The following is a 16,462-nucleotide window of genomic DNA, read 5'->3' as shown; positions in this document are numbered from 1 at the left end:
CACTCTAATGCTTTATTTTGGAAAAAAAAAATGAAAGAAAAAATACTAAAAAAAAAAAACTTAGAGGACAACAACTGTTCTTGAACCAATTCATAAACATAGCTATTGAACTCTTGCTCCACAATTCCAACAAGTTGTTGCATACAATAATGCGAAGCTATTTTGGAAGTCCGTTAGTCGAAAATTCCAAATTAGTACAGGATCAGATTGAAAGGAGTCGATATAGGCAGAGATAGTGCTCTATCTCTATCTATCTCAAATAGACAGAGATAGACGCCTATCTTTGTCTAGGGATAGACAAAGATAGAACTCAATCTTTGATTGATCTTCACTCGATTTATAATAGCTTATATGGTTGGATCATCAGATTCTTAAAATTTTGAACACGATCAACATCTTATTCAACTGAAAGTGTATAAATGCTTGATGATGTACTATATTATTACTTGTCTATCTCAGATAGACAGATATGGATGTCTATCTTTGTCTATCTATGATAGACAAAGATAGAACTCTTATCTTTTTCTATCTTTGTCTATTAAGGATAGACAAAGATAGAACTCTATCTTTGATTGATCTTCACTCCATCTTATATGGTTGGAACATAGGACAGACAGAGATAGACATAGATAGTGTCTATCACTATGCATATCTATAGTGATAGGTGAAGATAGAACTTTATCAGTGTCTATCTGATAGACACTGATAGAGTTCTATCTCCGTCTATCGCTTATAGACAAAGATATAACTCTATTTCTATCTGTCACTATTGGATATTTTAATTATGAGTTTCTTACAAAATCTTAGTGATAGAGTTTCATTATGAGTTTCTCATATAATCTTTTTTTCATTTTGTAGAATACCATGACTATTCCTATAGTTGTTTTTTTTATGGAGGATAGTGGAATGATCTTCACTACTATGAGAATTATGAGGTTGGTGTAATTTTGGTAGATAACTTTATATACTTTAATGGTTTAGTTGGTTTAATATATGAAGAGATTCAATGGAACGGGTTGATGTCAGTTTTATTGGATTTTGGTAAAAATAGTATTCAAATTGTGGTTCTAATAGAAAAGGACAATGATGTTTTTTGGTATTTGACTTTGGCTAAAGATGTAATCAATAGACATCCATTAATGGCTCATGTAAGTGTTTGTTCTTTAGAAGGTATTCTACTACTATTAGTAGTGTGGGTGCTATTAGTAGTATACGTGATGATGGTGATAGAATATTATATTTAGGTTCTTCTTCTTCAAATGATGAAATTATAAGAGATTTTTTTTATGGTGATTTGAAGGTAAAAAGTGTTTTGAAAGTAAAGAAGTACTTTCAAAGTGTTTTTACATAAATGCAGTGAAGAATAATTTTCAATTTAAGACTACAAGATCAAATTCAAAGTCTGTTGAGTTCAAATGTTTACAAGAAAGTTGCAATTGACATGTTACGACATCTTAGTATGAGAATAGTGCATTGTGGATGCTTAGGAAGTACATTTCTAAGCATGAATGTCCATTGAACACAACTCAGAGTTGTCATAGGCAAGTTTTTTCATCAGTAATTGACATTTGCTTGATTGATGATTTTAGTTTCATGTCTACTGATCAATCTATTCCTAGAGATATTATCCATAAGACTCATACAAAACTTGGAGTTAATAACAGTTATCAAAAAGCTTGGAGGGCAAAAAAACACATAGTAAAGATATTAAAAGGTGATGCAGTTAAATCATACACCTTGATTCTAAGATTTTTTTTGAAAAGTTGAATGAAATGAATCCAAGTATGATCCATTTTGCTTAGCAAATTTCTATCACTGTCTATCTCAGATAGATAGTGATAGTTATCTATCACTGTCTATCTGAGATAGACAATGATAAATGTCTATCTCAGATAGACAGTGATAGATAATTATCCCTATCTATTTAGACATCTGTCACTGTCTATCTATACATTTTTGTTACTTTTTACGCTGATAGAAATGTTTTTATGTGTTTTTACAGGTACCTACACCGCTTGAGAAATAGATGATAATAGTCATTTTAAGTTTTGCTTCATGGCTTTTGGTGTATCAGTTGAGAGGTGGAAGTATTGTAGACCTATCATATCTGTTAATGATGCATTTTTGAAATGTAAGTTTGGTGGCATGCTATTAACAACTTCATCAGTAGATGTTAACAATCAAATCTTTCCCCTTGCATTTTGTATCGTAGATTTTGAAAATGACGCATCATGGACATGGTTTTTTGAAAACTTATGAAGTAGTTTTGGGGAACAAGAGAATCTAGTCATTGTTTCTGATAGGCATCTTAGCATTCCTAAAGGAGTTTTAAGAGTGTTTGCCAATGTTGAGTATTGTGTGTGCATACTACATCTCTTAAAAAACTTGAAACTTCATTTTAAGGATCAATTGCTTGATAATTATTTCTTTAGTTGTGCTAATGCCTACACTACTGCTGACTTTGAGTACAACATGAGATCCATAGAGTCAATCTATCCAAATATTAGAAGTTATCTTAGTAATGTTGTTGGGTTTGAGAAGTAGTCTTGGGCATATTTAGAAAGAAGAAGGTATGGAATGATGATATTGAATGTTACAGAAAGTATAAACTCAGTTTTTAAAAATGCTAGAGAATTTCCCATGGCTAGCATGCTAAGTTCAATTAGAGATATATTGCAAAAGTGATTTTATGATCGAAGTAAAACTATTTTTTCAATGAAAACTCTTTTGACTTCTTGGACTAAGAACATTTACGACGAGAACACGAAAAGTTGAGAAATTTCTTGGTAAGAATTCTGTCTTTTTCTTATTGTCTATCTATCACTATCTATTTAAGATAGACACATATAGTGATCTATCTCTATCTATCTAAGATAGACAAAGATAGTATTCTATTTGTTGATATTGATTACTTTCTCGTATTTATTTATTAAGTTGATCCCATTAGCAATACAGAATACTAGATAATGGATGGACATAAACAGTTCATTGTGAAGCTAGATTTGGGATCTTGCAGTTGTCGAGTATGGGATTTTAAGGAAATTCCATGTGCACATGCACTTGCCGTTCTCCGAATGTTTAATTTAGATACCTATTTTTATGTAGCTGATTTTTATTATCGAAGAACATTATCAGCAACATACAATGATTGTGTTCGACTTGTTGGAGTTCATTTGGATTGGAGAGCTGAAGATGATGCCATGAAAACATTACCTCTTATTGTTAAAAGTCAAGCTAGAAGACATAAAAAACAAAGAATTTCATCTGTAGGTGAGTTTAAAAGTTCACCGATATGTACTCGTTGTAATCGAAAAGGCCACAGTAGTAGGAATTGCAACTTGAACTAATTAATCAAATGATTCAATCATTTTTTTTTATTGTAGTACATGTATAAACATATGGATTGACATTAGAGTTTATGAATGATATTTTCTGATTTATTTTGTTCTTGAGTTGTCTATCTCAGTCCTCTATCACCGTCTATCTGAGATAGTAATCTATCTCTGTCTATTTCAATTCAAAGTTATCAATAATAGATCCACTCAACTAAACAAATATAGAAATATAGAGTGCAAACGATATAAGAAATATATAAATAGATATTGGTGTTTATCTATCATTGTCTATCTGAGATAGACAGAGATAGTGTTCTATCTCTATTTATCTTAATTCAAATATATCAATAATAGATGTATTGATGTTAAGTTTTTGATAAAGTTCTTGTATGCCCCAATTCATAATCAAGTTATTGAACTTTGCCTCCACAATTCCAACAAGTTGTTGTGTACAACACTACGAAGCTATTTTGGAAGCCAATTAGTCAAAAATTCGAAATTAGTACGTGTTGTTCATCTTATGGATGATTAGATCAAAAGGGATTGATATGGATGGAGATAGTGCTCTATCTCTGTCTATCTGATAGACGCTTATCTTTGTCTATCAAGGATAGAGAAAGATAGAACTTTATCTTTGATTGATCTTCACTCGATTTACAATAACTTATATGGTTGGAACATCAAATTCTTAAAATTTTAAACACGATCAATATCTTATTCAACTGAAAGTGCATAAATGATTGATGACATATAGTATTATTACTTGTCTATCTCAGATAGACAGAGATAATGCTCTATCTCCGTCTATCCCAAATAGATAAATATAGACGCCCATCTTTGTCTATCTAGAACTCTATATGATATACAAATATAAACGTCTATCTTTGTTTATCAGGGATAGATAAAGATAGAATTCTATCTTTGATTGACCTTCACTTAAGAGTTCCAAAAGAGGCAAGTATGTTGAAAAGTAGTCTTTTATTTTTTTCTTTTAAAAAGTAGTCGTTTGTCTCATAAAGTTGAGTTCGTAAGTAAGTCTTTTGTCTTGTGAAGTACTTCATGAGAAAAACTTACAAAATTACGAGACAAACAAGATAGTTTGTTGTTTGTCTCGTAAAGTTATAAGTTTGTCTTGTGAAGTTACTTCACAAGACACAGGACAGAGATGAACTCAACTTTACGAGACAAAAGACTGACTTTTGTCTCTCGTAAAGTTGAGTTCATTTCTGCCTTTTGTCTTGTAAAGTAACTTCACGGGACAATATACTTATCTTCACGAGACATATTTATTTTTCATAGTATTCTAAGCTTGTCTCGTGAAGTTACTTCACGAGAGTCTCGTGAAGTAACTTCATTGGACAATCTATTCATCATCACAAGACATATTTATTTTTTTTTCTTAATGTTGTAAGTTTGTCTCATGAAGTAAATTCACGGGATAAAAGACAGAAATGAATAATAGTTATCTATCATTATCTATCTGAGATAGATAGAGATAGTGTTCCTTCTCTATCTATCTTAATTCAAATTTATCAATAATAACTCTCTATCAATATCTATCTAAGATAGAGATAGCCTCTATTACTATCTATTTGAGATAGATAGGGATAGCTATTTGTTGAAATGCCTTGAATCTGTTTGCTGGCGCTTCGAACAACCTATTCAGATTTTATATTCAGAATATTATTTATTTGCAGTTATTTACGATTTTGATCCTAGGGTTTAGAGCAGTGCGATATATAAACTCTCTAACCTAGAGGCACCGTTCTTGACGTAATCCTGAAAACATTCTCTCGAAATAATATTGTTCTCCCTCTGCCCGTGGACGTAGCTAACACACTGTTAGTGAACCACGTATATCTGTGTGTCGATCTTCCCTACTCTACGTTCCTTTTTGTGTTCTTTAATTGTCGATTTCGCAGCAAGCTATCTTAGATAGATAGTGATAGTGCTTTACCACTTTCTATCTTAGATAGATAGAGATAGAACTATCTTAATTCAAATTTATCAATAATTGATCCACTAAGATAAACAAGTATACATTGATGTTAAAGTTTTTCAATAGTTGCTAAAGTTCCTATCATAGATAGTGATAGTACAACAAGACAATGAACAAAACATGTTAATTTTATAAATTTCAGAAGTAGTTGATTGTCAATGAGTAGAAAAAGCTTACAAATCGTATAAAGTAAAAAACTAAGTACAAAGAAGTGTTCAATTTGAAGCTTTACAAACTGTATAAAGTAATTCTACAATCGAGACTGAGATTGAGATTGAGATTGAGATTGAGATTGAGATTTAGGTTGAGATTGAGTTTGAGAAATGTTCAAGCTGAAACTTGGAGCAGTCCCTGACATCAATTTTGCATATTCTTGAGTTGAAGTTTGAGGTTGTACTTTGTTCTTCTTCTTAGGTTTCTTCTTGATATTCTTTGCATATATTTTTTTGGTTGTTTTCATTGTCTCTTTGGTCTCTCCTTTTGAAAGTGTGTGTCTTTTAGCACCTTTGGTCAAAACTTTTTACACTTTCCCCATTCTTGCTGCTTTCTCTTTTGTTTTCTCTTTTTTCCTTTTGTTTGAATCTCTTCATCTGTATCCTCTTCACTATCAGTTTCTTCTTCTATTTCATCTTCCTCATCAACAATTTGCTTTCGCTTCTGGTTTCTCTTTGGTCTCTCATTCTGAAAGAGAATCTCTTCAGTCTCTTCCTTGTCCTCTTCTTCAACTTGTTCCTCTTCATTTTGTTCATCTTCTACTTGATTTGCATTTACTTTCTCTTGGTTTTCTTCTACTTGCTTTTCAACTACTTTCTTGTGCTCTTCTTCCACTTGCTCTTCACATTCTTTCTCTTTCTCAATTTGCTCTTCTTCATTGATTTACTACAAGAAGATATTGGAGTTCATAAGAAGAACACTGAATGATAGACGATGAAAGTCTACTATCATTGTTTATCATCACGTATATAAACAACCATATTTACCTTTTTCTCATTTCTATGTTTAGATCTTTCTCTTTTATGATTTTCTTCTGGTTCAACTTCTTCTACTTCAGTTTCTTATTCTTCTTTATCTGTTTCAACCTCATCTTTTTCCTTTTTTATTTTAACTTCTGTTTCAGTTAGATTTTCTTCTCATCTTCATCTACTTACAAGCATATGATAGAAAGTAAGAATCACTGTGTATATTAGATAGATAGTTAGGACTATCATTGTCTATCTCAGATGGATAAGGATAGTATTATATCTTGTTCTATCTCAGATAGACAGAGATAATACTATCTCTGTCTATCCAAGATAGACATTAATAACGCTCTATCTCTGTCTATCTCAGATATTCCTAATAGTGCTATAGTGATAGAGGACTATCACTTTCTATCTTAGATAGACAATGATAGACCTCTATTAGAGTCTATGTGAGATTGTCTATCTGAGATACAAAGCTATAAAGGACTATCTTTGTCCTATCTCCTGTGTTTGTACAAAAAGTAGATTAAGAAAAGAATCAAACCTCAAGTAATAGTTGTGTTTTGGGTGTTTCCAAATCTGTAGTTGGAATCAGATCTAAATCATCTTCTATTTCAAGTTGTGTTTGCATCTCAATTTCCTACAAGAAAACAATTTGTTATTGTTTTCTACCTAAGAATCTATTTTTCTATCTAAGAAAGTAAAAAGCTTAAAAAATATAATATTAAGATAGACAGTGATAGTCTCATACATACAAACCTCTCTTTCCTTTCCCTTTGACTCTCATTTTCAACTTGGATCTACAATGAAAAGTAATTTTAGTTAATAAATATGCCAAAGAAAAAAAAAAAACAAAGTATATGACAAACCAAATACTTACCCTAGATAAATATGTTATTGCATAATCAACCATTGTACCAAGATCATGACTTTCTTCCAATATTCGAAGGCTAAGAAAATACACTATTTATTTTCCACATCTTCTTCATGTTGTTGTTGTGAAAGATTTTCTAATGGAAGTCTACAATTCAGGGTTTCCATAATTGACCTCAACATTGTTTTGATTTCTTCTTGGCCTTGTTTCAAATGTTTTTGTTCTACTACTATTTTCTGTTGGCCTTTTCTTAATTCACTAATTTTTGTCATTATTCTATTTACTCATTCTTCTTGAATTTGTTCATTCTTTTCTTCGTTCATTTGTCTTTGTTTCTCCTCCTCTCCCTTAACTTCTTTGAAATATTTGAAAATTGATTGTCATTCTTCTTCTGTTGGATGTAGTGGTGTCATGCAAAACTACAAGTGAACAAAAGTTAAATTATTAGAGAAAAAAAACTAGCACCATTAGTTATAAATAATGATATTAGTCTATCAATGTTTATTAGTGATGACAAAGATAGAACACTATCACTGTCTATCTTTAAAGTGATAGACAATGAAAATGTTCTCATTTAAGGAATTACTTATCTTCAGTTTCGAAAATGTTCTCATTTAGAGCCTTCCATTTTTCTTATCCAAGCACTCTTATGTGAGGATTCTTGGATCTTTGATTCCAAGTTTCCTTCCAAATCCAACATCTAAATCAGAAAGTTCTGGGATTATCTCAAAAGCCTAATAAACTAATGCTAATGGGAATCCTTGAAGGTAGATAGTATCCTTCTCAGTATATGATGCTCTCTTAAAAAAAATGATAGATTAGGTTGTAAGAAAATCTCCCCCAAGGATATTCTTTGAAGACTGGTTCATCATCCAAAATGTTTAGATATTTGAAATTGACATGGTTGTGTTATTGCTTGGGGATTAAAAGAGCTTCTAGGATGTAAAGATTGACTAATTTAACTTTCAATGACTCTTCCTCCTCATTGCGCAATGCTCTGAAAGTTCTCTCTATATCTCTCATAGTTATATGATTGTCATGTAGAAAAAAAGTATTCCTAAGTTTAGACACTTTTTTCTTTGGCCTAAATGTAATTGAGGGAATTTGTGGCCTTTCAATCCAGTTACTAAACAAAATTCCTTCAACCCAAATTCTGCTATATGGCCATTGAAGTTAAATGCAAGGACATTTGACTTCTTTGTATACTATTGTCTTCTTATTAAGTAGTTGAGGAATTGGTTGGGTATTTTGGCCATTTTAATATTAATAAAGTGCCCAAATGTGCTATTTAAAAATTTTGGAAAAATTGTTCCATCTAACTTTGTTCTTATCAAATTTAAGATCTCTACACTAAACTAGACTATAACTCTTAAGTGTCTATTCTCATTTTCCACGATTAAGTCATGTTTTACCTGTTGAAATCATATATTTAAGAATATGTTAGAAAGTAAAATTTGAATAACACCAACAAATATTGAGATAACTATCAATAATATTTAACAATATCTATCACTATCTCTATCTATCTCAATTCAATGTTCAATAATAACACCCAGCTAAACAAATATAGAGTGCAAACCATATAGAAACTAATAAACAAATATTAATGTTTACCGTTGAAGTCTAACACTGACTATATCATTGTCTATTTGAGATAGACAGAGATAGTTGTAAACCTTTGAACTTGTTTTACTAGTTAATGAAGTTCAAGACACTTTAATTACGAGTTAAGATGTGAATCAACATTAATGGAAGAGTAAGTTAAGTATAGTGAATGATGCGTCTGAAATGTAAGAGAAGGAAAATTTTGTAAGTGTTATGACCGTATGCGTTCAGGTTGTAGCTTGGTCAACACGTAGAGAAGGGAGAGTAACAATGGTAAGTCGGGAAGGCAAGAAAATATGTTACGTATGGAATACTGCATTCTCAAGTGAAGTAGAAACAAGTTAACACTTGGAAAGATGGAAGGTTCCACGTGTTTGAACTACGATACACCATGCGGCTAACTTTGTATGCCATAGGGCTAAGCTGGCAAATGGCGCGGCAAAAGGTCTTGAATTGAAGGGAGAAGTCTTGAATGGTCGCAAGGCCATGCAATCGAGCTTAAGTTGAGGAATTTAACTTAATTAACGAGTAAGTAAGCCAGGTGGCAGCCTTGCAGATGTCAATAAAGGGATAAGCTTGCTAGGTGGCAATTAATCAAGCAAATTCTTCATGCAAACCCAAGTATAAATAGACTTAACTAAGAAGGAGACTATTTTGCCAAAAGTTTTCAACGCCTAAGTGAGGGCGTGTTGTTGCCATTTGAAGATTAGAAAGTTGAAAAATTCTTGGCCAACTGAAGGAGAATTTGAGGAATTTTTGATCGATTTTGGAGGAAGTAATGCTCAAATTCTAAGCTAAACAAAAGTTAAGATGTTTAGGAGCATTTTCTTTGAAAGGAGTTTAGTTAAGCGAATGTAGGAATTAAAGTTATGAAGTCTTAAACTTTGAATTTGGAATGATGTTATGGATGAATAAGTAGACAACTGCATATGAAGAATAAACAAGCAACTGACTCAGGATGTTATGTGTTAATGCATATAGCATAGACAATCCACAACGAAGGCAATCTAAGTACATCACATAGTGGATGTACGTCACATAGACTGAGAAGTTCTTCAACACTTAACCAAGCATCTTGACTAAACATCCCAACTATTCGCCAAGTTATAAGGTAAGATGGCCAAGGATAGTCGATGCACTAAGGATAGTTTTAATACGTCGAACATAGCTATGATGTAATGACTAGTGGTATGCAGTAAAGATAAGTTATGTGTTAAACTCAAAAGAGAGCTAAGTATACTGACCGAGGAATATTTCCTTTTTAGAACAAATGCAAATAGTAAAGGCGTACAATCCCTTGGATAAGTAGCTTAAGACAGTGATTGACAAGTTTTGATAAGTGTTTTCTAACGCAAGTTTTTTGAATAATTCCCAATGCATAGACATTTCATATGAAGTTATTAAATCATGATTCCCCCAGCGCATGCCTTAAAAATGAATGTTGATCACATGATCCATGTTTTTAAATGATGAAATTATTTAAGAGTTTAGCATGCGTTTTCCATTAAGCCTATGCCATGTTTTATTGCAGGATGAAATTGATTAAGTATATTCTATGTTTTACAAGGCACCATGCGTTGACTTGAAACTATGAGGTATGATTATTTCAAATATGCATATTCTATATCTGTAAATGTTCAAATGTTTGTGCCTTATACAAACCCTACTTCAATGTTGGTACCGAAGGTATGGTAAGGTGGTGAGGACCCAATCCGACTTTACGTGCACGTATGACTATGTTATCGACGTTGATGAGATCGAGCAAAAGGGCTCTTTCTCAACTTAGGTTATTAGGAATTGAATAAAAGGGCTCTCTCACGGGTCAGGCAGTGGAGTAGTGGAGTTTATCAGAATGATGTAATTCACAATTTCAATTTCATTTTTAAAAACCTGAGTATGATTTATTAAATGTTTTATTGATAAACATGTTTATGTTATTTATGAATGAAAGTATGTTTTATTTAAGATAGTCAGTCACTTGGATTTCCAACTCACTCTTTTTAAATGTTTTCCTTCCCAGGTAGTGGTCGACGTCCCGAGGCAAAGCTGTTCTGCCAGTCAGTCACTTCTCAGACCCTTAAGAAGTTTGCAATTTAGATGGCTCATAATGTTCCATTATTAGTTTTATGTCCATGTCAAAAGAGGGGGAAAGGGTGGAGTTTGTGTTATATATAAGTATGGTTTCTGAATCTGTTTATGTATGTTGATGTTGATATTTTTTGGTCAGCAGTAAATTATTTGTTTAAAGTTGTTGGAATTATGTATTAAAGTTCTAGAGAATTATAAAATGCTAAACAGATTTAATAGGTGCTAAAAATCAGGTTTTCAAGAGTATTTTGGATAGTGGTTGTCATAAGACGGTTGACAATTACTGTCTACACATCTTTTCTCGGATTAAGAGGGTATCTGGGGAAGGGTGTGACAAGTTGGTATAGAGCAATAGATTTTAGGAATAGTGTCATGCACTAGATTAGTAACATATAAATAATGTAATGAGCCTAATAATGTATATGTGACGGACTGACTTGGCAAATGGCTATAAGGGATTGTGACTTAACCGGAGATCCTGTAGCTCAAGGGGATGTAAAATTAGTTAGAGGACTGATAGTGTAAGAAGCTACATCAGATGGAGAGTCTAGTACCCCTTAGGTCAGAACCGATCCTCAGATGGAGGATAGAGTCTTTGATAGAATTGCTCAGAGATTAGCAGCTAGTGTAGGATTTGTACCGACGAATCTTGAAAAGAACTATGGTATTGAAAGAATGAAGGCATTGGGTGCCACTGATTTTGAAGGCACTACTGACCCCATAGATGCTGTGGCGTGATTGATTCAATTAGAGAAGTATTTCTAAGTAACTAGATGCTTAGAGGAGTGCAAGGTCAAATTGGCAGTATTTTTGTTACAGAAACAGGTAGAGCAATGGTGGAGAGTGTTAGACTCTCGAAGAAAAGAATTAGAAAGATGACATGGGAAGAGTTTAAAAGAATTTTTGAAGATAAATATTATCCAGTTTCATATCGTGAGGCAAAGAGGAACGAGTTCCTGAAGCTCGTTCAAGATAGTATGACAGTTGTTGTATATGAGCAGAGTTATTCAAGTATGCTTCCACGATCATAACTAAAGAGAAAAACAGATGTAGACATCTTGAAAGTGGTTTGAGAGGAGAGATACAAACTTTCGTTACTACTATAGCTAACCAGACTGATTTTTCTCAGTTAGTTGAGATTGCCATGCAAGTGGAGGAAAGTTTGATAGAGGACAAACAGGACAAGGAAGTCTCCAGAGGGGAGAAGTGGAAATTTACGCTAGGAGAGTTTGACATGAGAGATTTTAGGCCTTGTTTTAGTGGGCCAGCGACCGCTTAGGGTAGTACAGCTGGTAGTCAACAAAAGAGAGGTAGACAGAGATTCGATTAGTGATAACTTGTAGAAATACAAGTTATTTATGTTGTTTTATTTAGATTTGGCAAAAAGAAGGAAAAGTTGCGTCAACAGTATAGAAATTGGCTTAGAAATACGAAATTGTAAAGTGTCATGAACACACCCGCTAATCCCATTGCGATGGCGAAATAGAATGTCCAAGTCTTTTTTTTTTTTTTTTTTTTTGCAGGAAATAGGTCACCGGATGTGATAACCGCTCGAGGAAAAAAATGAACAACGCATTAACATAGCATGCGACAATCAATCAAGAAAGAAAAAGATTAACGCAATCGCAAGGCATGCGACGATCGATCATGGATTCAAGCAATTAACGCATTTCCACCGCATGCGGCAATCAATAAGAGATCTAAACAATTACATCGCATGCGGCTCGATCGAAGATGAGAAGAGCAACGCATTCGCATGGAATTCTGACAAGTGTACAACTTTTCTATTGTACGATTCTGACAAATTGATCGTGGAGCAGAGTGGACATTTCTACTATGCCATGGTAGGAATTATCAGATTTTCAAAGTGGGACCACTAATATAGGAGCCAAGGTCTATAAATAGCTTCCTCAAATTCAATGTTAAGGAGGCTGGTCTAAAGAGACAATCCAGAGAAAATCCAGGAGAACGACAAGACAAGATTGAAAGGTAAGTCTCTGAACAAGAAATTATTTCCATCCCTGAAGAAGAAGTTCTGTGCAAGAGGTCACTTCTACCTGGGAAGTAAGCCTGAGAAGGAAGCTTCCACTCCATTTCTTCCACACGCCGGCAAGCACAACGTCTCCGATCGGGATCTGTGTCAAAACATTGACACTCTTTCCATATTTGTTCTTATATTCTAATTCATCTAATGTGTTCATCTATCTTTAATCTTTCATTCACCATCTATAACAAACACTATCTTTAGATTTAAATATCATTATCGTAATCATTGTCATCTCTCTGTTCTTTTCCATACATTCATCATCTATTTTCTCCATCATGTGTAACTAATCCCCTAGGTAGAGGGGGAGGATTAAGCGAGTGAGTTAATCCTTTGTTAGGGAAAGGCTGAGTTTAGCTAAAGCATGCTCGATGGCATCTTCACCCGTGAGAGCAGAAGTGAAGATGTTATTCCGCATATCGAAAGAAGGTTGGAAGAATGCATTAACTAAAGCTAGAAGTATTTCTAGAGATGGAAACAACCTTGCATTCATCACGTTCATCCTTGTTTCACCATAGACATTTGGGAACGCGGCCGATCACTAAAAGGTGTAAGCCAAGGGAAAGCAGAACCTTAGTTGCGCCCTCAACAAGATTGATGAACTTACGATGTCCTTTCCCTCAACCCATTCTCTTTCTGACTCATTCACAAGACTTGCCACCACATTCACTAGATTCTTTTGCACAACTTCACAGCCAGGCTTCAACCTGTATATTAATAGTTTATTTATTTATTTTATCACTGCAATTTACTTTATCGCATTTTATTTTTCAGCGCATTTTATTCTTTACCGCAACTTACTTTCCATTGCAATTTACTTTTACCTCAATTTACTTTTCTGCACTCACAATTCATTACTCTTTATGTTATTCCGGTCACATCTACCACATTAGTATTGCATTAATCATAACAATCCTCGTGTTTGACCTCAGGTCAATCTGAGAAATTTGCATTGGAATTATATTTGGTTCCAGCGTAAGAAAACTTGTGATACGCACTACATGAACGCACACTACGAGAGTATCTAAGCATCATTGCATACTTTTAGAACATAGTATCGCAATATCATAAGTCATAGCGCACATCATAAGCATAAGCATTCATTTTTAAATCTTTACAAGTTTTTGGCACCGTTGCCGGGGACAAGAACTTGAATCATTCATCAACGCATCATTTAAAATTTTTTATTACAAGTTTTTGGTGCCATTGCCAGGGATTGGCAATTTTTTTTTTTTTTTTTTTTTGTTGAATACTTTTGTGATATTTTGCAAGACAGATCTCTGTCTGTTTATCGCGGAAAGTAGGCTGGCGGTTTATGAGTACTGGGACTGAACCAGAATTCGAAGCTGACCCAGAGATCGAACGTACTTTTCGCGCACGAGCACGCCAGAACCGTATATGGCAAAGAAGGAACATGGCTAATAACAACATAGGACCGAGGGGAATCAAGGGGTAAATCGGCCAGCGCAAGATCCGATTTTTCTAGCTGCCGACCATAATATCTCAATGAGGAACTATGCGGCGCTGAATTTATATAACTTCTCGCCCGAAATTGCCAGACCCATGGTGGAGGAGAATGCACGATTTGAGATAAAGCTGGTCATGCTACAAATGATCCAAAATGTGGGGCAATTCAGAGGTCTACAAGGAGAAGACCCGCATGCTCACTTGACCAGCTTCGTAGAAATGTGCAACATACTCTCCATTCCTAGCATGACTTTAGAAGGAATTAGATTATACCTCTTTCTGTATACACTTTGGGATGAAGCAAAGAGGTGGGCTCATTCACTAGAGCCAAATAAAATTAACTTTTGGGACCAGTTGGTCGAGCGATTCATGAAGAACTTCTTCTCGTCCGCAGTCAATGCAAGAAGACGGAGGGACGTGTTGAATTTTGAATAGATGGAAAACGAGACTCTCAGCACCACATAGGTGCGATTCAGAAGATTGGTAAAGAATTGTCCGCACATCAGGATTCTCGATTGCGTTCTGATGGAAACCTTTTACAATGGTTTGGACAGATCAACGCAAGTTGTTGCTGATGCCTCCGCAGTAGGAGGATTCATGGACAAAAAATACACTGAATCCAAGGTCATCTTGGATCGCATTTTGTGAAACATAGATGACTGGGTAGACAACGGGTACGGAGGAAGAGGCCCCGAACGAAGAAAAGCAGAAAATGCCATTGTACCAGCTGATACAATGACACATTGGCCGCAAAAATGGCCGCAGTGACCTCTCTCCTCCAAACGATGGCAATTAATCAGGGAACCCTCTCTCAGGGTGCAGAGCAAGCCAATGCATTGGCACAAGTGGCAGCCATAAGCTGTGCACAATGCGAAGGAGGTCATTCAGTAGAAATGTGCCCATCAAACCCACAAGCAGTGTACTTCATTTATAATAACCCGTATAGCAACACATATAACCCGGGTTGGCGGAACCATCCTAACTTCAGTTAGGGAGGTAACAACGACTAGGGAGGCCAGAGGAATTCACAGAACAATTCCGGGAATCGAGGAAACCCTCCGACTTTTCATCAAGGTCTGAATCAGAGTCACCACCAAAGTAGGCAATTGCAAAACCAACCTTCCTCATCCAACACCTCTACAAATTCATCATCCTTGGTAGCTCTGCTGAAGCAGTATATAGAGAAAAATGATGCGGTTATGCAATCACAAGCATCTTTCATAAGGAATTTCGAGGTCCAGGTGGGGCAACTGGCAGCCGAGCTTCGAAATAGAACACCAGGAACGCTGCCCAGTAATTCAGAAGCCCCCGAATCTCATGGGAAGGAACAACATTGTTGCAGGCAAGTCTAACCACCTACGGGGATGCAGATTGCGGTAACCTTGAAGAACCCTTTTTTAATCAACATCCTTATCACTATCTTTATCGCTTTCTTTACTGCTTTCTTTATCGTTTTCTTTACTGCTTTCTTTACTGCTTTCTTACTATTTTCATAAATTAGTTTATTGCTTTAGTATTGCGTTATTCAACTTAGTTTATTCTTTGCGTTAATTTAATTTTATGCCTAGTTGAATTTATTTCCATTCCAGCCTTAGTTTGCATTGATCTTAAAATTCTGTGAATGAATGTTAAAAAAAATGAACACCGCAATGTCTTATCAATTTGGTTTTGAGATAAGCATTGTGATGTTGAGGATACAATAAATAACATTCGGTATGCATTGCGATGATGGGTGTATCTTGCGATAATAGATACACTTTGCGTCCATCTTCCAAAAATGCATTGTGTTGATGGATGAGTTGTGCGCGTATGTACATTACGCCCGACCTCAGCAAAAATGCACTATGTCAATAGTAGTGTTGCGCTGGTAGAAATATCGTGCGTCCGTCCTCCAGAAATGCGTTGCGTTGAGGGGTGTGTTGCGCTAATGCATACGTTGTGCTCGTCCTCCGCAAATATGCTTTGCGGTAACGGATGCATTGCATTAAACACTTAACATTGTGCCCGTCCGATTACATAAAATAAATAAAAAAATGATAAAATATTTGCAGAGAGTGTAGTTGAATCGCTTTAGCTTCCGAGGGAATT

At 34.7% G+C, this 16,462-nt stretch overlaps 1 long non-coding RNA gene across 1 annotated transcript; it reads left to right on the top strand.

Annotated features, from left to right (window-relative positions):
* Window positions 1-797: 797 nt before the first annotated feature.
* On the top strand, window positions 798-2,158 carry LOC150035379 (uncharacterized). The gene is made up of 2 exons (XR_016529944.1): window positions 798-935; window positions 2,003-2,158. It is a non-coding gene; the product is annotated as an uncharacterized LOC150035379 (long non-coding RNA).
* Window positions 2,159-16,462: the final 14,304 nt, after the last annotated feature.

The sequence above is a fragment of the Benincasa hispida genome, chromosome 6 (assembly GCF_027475165.1).
Source record: "Benincasa hispida cultivar pf3 chromosome 6, pf3_genome.v1.1, whole genome shotgun sequence".
Classification (NCBI taxonomy): Eukaryota; Viridiplantae; Streptophyta; class Magnoliopsida; order Cucurbitales; family Cucurbitaceae; genus Benincasa; species Benincasa hispida.
This window is presented reverse-complemented; position numbering and strand designations above follow the sequence as displayed.